Below are 4,758 nucleotides of genomic sequence, written 5' to 3' on the forward strand. Positions count from 1 at the left end.
CTATAATGGCTCACTTATATTATATTTTCCCTTCCCTTGACAGTTTGATTTTGTCGGTTTAGTATATGTTTACATACATTTATAATATATACATAAACACACATATATATATGTGTATTTTATTACATATAGCTACTATGTTTATAAATAATAAATTTATAAATATACATATCCATAATTATTTAGACAATTATTAATGTACCTAGTTAGTATTTTTTTCTATCGTTAAGTTATATTCTATTACACAGAAAGAGTCGTTGTATTCTCTTTCGATCACTTCAACTACACCTATCTTTAAATAAAGAAAAACAATGCCACTGCAGACGACCAATAACGAAGAATTACAAATTTTCATATTATTTTCATAAAATGTTGTGTTGTTATGGTTGTAGGTATACAGATTTCAATTTTTCTACAACGATAATACACACCAACCGGTACTGGCGACCACGAACATCTAAAATTAAAAAACCGTCAAGATTTAATTATACTGTCTTACCTTATATATTATTATATTTGAATATTTCTGTAACAATATCACAATGCAGCATTGGGCGCATTGTGGGGCTTTTAGATCTCGCGAACACTTGCATCGGGGCTTGAGTATAATAATATATCGTTATATCAATATATGATATTAAACGAGCTTTTAGAATACTTTAAACTATAGTAGATAAAACGATATTTTAAAACCTCAATGCACAGAATATCTTATATTATATATGTTTTTCTAAACTTAACGAATATAAAAAAATACCTTTTCGAAAATTACGACTTAATAACAACTCGTAACCGTCACAAATTTGCAGTATTATAATTTTTAATAGGTACCAGCATTTTACTATTTTGAGTCTAATAATTGTATTGTGATTTCTATATAAGGGTTTTAAAATACGAATAACTATTTTCGGGCCTTCGTTAATAATCTATTATCATAAAGGAAGAATACAAACATAACTATAATATACCTAACAAAAATTATATATTCAAAATTAAAATGGATACCTATAATTTGAATATAAAGTTTTGAGACGTCTTATGATCATTAATGATTAAGCATTACATATACATTTATACATGTATACTTAAATAAATTATTTTAAGTGTTTTTGGTAAAAAATTTAGTTCGTTTTTTAATAATATAATATCTTTAGCCGACCATTTTAAGATGAAAATATAATTTCAAATTGTTTTTTTTTTGAAATAAGGTATACATTTTTATTTTATTTTTACTAACGTTTCTAATATACTAATCGTTTTATTTTTCATTTTATCAATACTGAGCATCTCTAATATATTATTATTGTATCAAGGTTTTATTAATTGTATAGCGCCACATAATCAAATAATTTGTCGGAGTTTGGCGGAAGGTATTTTAATCTAATTTAAGAACAATTAAGACATTCAGATTTCACATGATTGTTTATTTTTAACTCTCTGTTTGCTTACGTATTTATCTAACTATTTATTCTGCATGATAGTTTTGAGAAGGGTTTTAGTATCGAATCAATATTAAACGCAGTCATACATTTCTGTCTAGGGGCTGTAGTGTATTGTATAATATGGGCATAGCATAATTTGCTTGTAAAACATTATAAATTAAGATTCCGGTGTGAATATATTCATATAATTTTAATACAAATTAAAATAACTATACTATGGAGCTGAGACAACGTAATCCACTGCAGATAAGCGGCCGGTCGACCTTCTACTTTGACGTTAATTTATAAACTTTGCGTGGAATGTAGTTCGCCTTTTTTGGTAAGTTGTATAATCGTACCTATGGCCATTATTCTGGGATTTTTTTAATAGTTCAAATAAATAGTCGATACCTATATTGACTTAGGTGAGTATTTATTAAATGTGTTAAATACGACGATCGTCAAGTCGATCACTTTACCTATAACGCCTAAAAAATGTTGTGTCTGTGTGGTATCACACGCGTATGGATGTACGCACTGTAGCTCCGCATGAATAAAAATATTTTGTGAATCAGTAGCTCCGCATGCACCGTATATATAAGTACTGTCGAAAAAATGAATGCATCGTAGCTCCTCGTTCTAAAAAAATATTTTTGCACCAAAAGTCCGCATACCATAAAATATCTTTTGAAATATCTAAAACACTGGAGCTCCACTTTTGTCAATAAACCTATTCAGGTCGATGCTATATCGGTGTAAAACCATGTATTGAAATAATTAAACTATGATGATATCACCTGCAAGTGCATATTCATCAAAATTCAAAATAAATGTTTCCTGATATAACTATTGTTGGACGTTGTTTTCCTATTATATCTATATAATTATTTAAACTATATAAATATAATATAATTTTACGTATTTATTATTTATTTAAAATGTATTGATATGTGGAGAAAAATTCAAACGGTAGGCCTTGTACAAGAGCACACAATTAATGAATCAAACGTCGAAAATGGCTTAGGCTAATTATTTGGATTTAAATTTCTGAATCCAAATGAGGTTGAATCACGTTTGAAAATAATTTTAAAAATGATCAACCTACTGATTCACGGATTACAAAGATTGTAAATTATTGAAATTTCAAGAATTTTAAGCAAAATGTTTGTGTTATTTATTATTATTTGATCTGTGTATTATAAATTATATGACGTGCAATTTTTTCTTACTCTATATGTTAATTATTATAATTTTAAGAAAAACCTTTAAGGAAGTTACGGTATCAAGAAAAAAAGTACCCACTGTGTGGAGTTACGGTGCTGACGGTTCTTCTGTATGCCAGACAGACACAGGGTACCTTTTAAGTCTTGTAAAAGCGCTGGTATTCATCGAGAACAGTAAAATATATTATTGTCTCTATCGCGTGCGTTTTAATCGCAAATCATAAAAAAATTTATCATGATCTGATGTTATTATTATGCGTGATATTTTGGGTATTCTCTAGCATTTTCCATTTTATCGTGTAGGTATGTAAACATCGTATACAGTGTGTCTTATTAATTGATATATTATTGACTATTGACTGTTGTGTATTGTGTATTTGATGCGTACAATATGGTACCATATTATTATAACTAAATGTTTGTTGTTATTAATTAGGAATCTCGAAACGGAGCATCACTATACTATAGATCAGCTTATATTAATGTCTGTGGTCACTACTATTAACTATGCATAGTATGTACAATAATGCAGTAGTAGACATGACAACCTATTTAATTTATCATGGTAGTACCTAGATACATATTTGATATTAGAATAATATAATATTAGGTATGCAATCGCTATTCGTCGTTATACTTCAATCGTTGAAATCTGAATCATTAAAATAAATAATTATAATTATAATTAGCCTATAGAGTGTAGACATTATATGATAAGAAATTTGAAAATAGTTTTAATTATTATTATTATTATTATTATTTATTTCAAAATAATTTAATAATACAATATTAATTTGGAGTAAATTATAGCTGATATTATAATTATCATACCTTTCAACTATGTGTCTTACAATAAAATTATTATATGATTGAAATCATAGTATAATTTATAAATATACAGGTACCTATATTTAAATTACAAATTATATAATTATATATTATCTAAAAATGAACATACATTTTATAGTTAAGTTGGAAAAATTTGTATTTATAATTATACATATCGATATTTTATAATTTTATAGATAGGTACACACATTCTCATCAGTCATCAAAATGTTTAACTGTTTTACTGATTGATATTTTTCATGATTTTATTATATCATTGGAATTAGAGCAATACATTTAGTAGGTATAAGAATGTTATCAGAATTTTTACATTATTATTACCATAATTTTAAGGTAGTTTTATGTACTTTCGCAGTTTCGCGTAGGTACTACAATAGCTATTGTCTGTTATTTCTTTAACATTTTTATTGATTTCATTAGAATTGTTTTAATGTATAATTTCTAAATAGACAAAGTATATTTGTTTGCTTAAATAACTCATGTGTTGGTTATATTAATGGAAGTGACGAAGGGTGTACGCTACTTTTATAATTTAATTTTGGGAAATATGTGGTAAAATGTCTATTCTATTTGTGCCTCTCGTTCAAGAGTCCAACACGTTATACCATAATTATTATGCCTACATGGCATAATATAATTGTGCAGTATTACACCAGTGTTTCTTAAACTGTGTTTTGTTGCTTATTATTATTATTATTATTTGCTTATTTATTATTAATAATCACTGTTTCCTAAAAACTCCAGTCAATGTATAATGTGTAGCGTAATGTTTGTTCTACATACGTAAAACCAAACAGGTAATATTTCTCGTTTGAGCGCATAGATATTTACATAATATATTTACTATATATTATAATAATATAATGATCTCAATCTTGGTAAATGATGAGTTTTGTGCGGACGTGGTGGAGGCCGGAGGGACACGCTGTGAACATCGTGTGTACATCCGAATTACATACACGCACGATGACCAACTAGATTATTACAAAGCAAAATGTAAATCATTTGAGTCATGAAATGTTTTTCGAGCTCGCAAAAGTCGTGACAAATGTCATTAATTTTGGTAGATGATCGTTCAATCACGGTTTTTGTTTTTTTTTTTGCCAATGACGTGCTAAATCGCGGCATTTCATGTGCTTATCCGTGTTTTAATATAATATGTTTGGTTTAACGTTTTTACTACTCTGAACCGTATACCTATATCTACATATTATAAACTATAATACCGTCGAACTTCTTCTGAGTTTCAGTATTAAGAGGACGCC

This window comes from Acyrthosiphon pisum, chromosome A1 (assembly GCF_005508785.2).
Source record: "Acyrthosiphon pisum isolate AL4f chromosome A1, pea_aphid_22Mar2018_4r6ur, whole genome shotgun sequence".
Taxonomy (NCBI): domain Eukaryota; kingdom Metazoa; phylum Arthropoda; class Insecta; order Hemiptera; family Aphididae; genus Acyrthosiphon; species Acyrthosiphon pisum.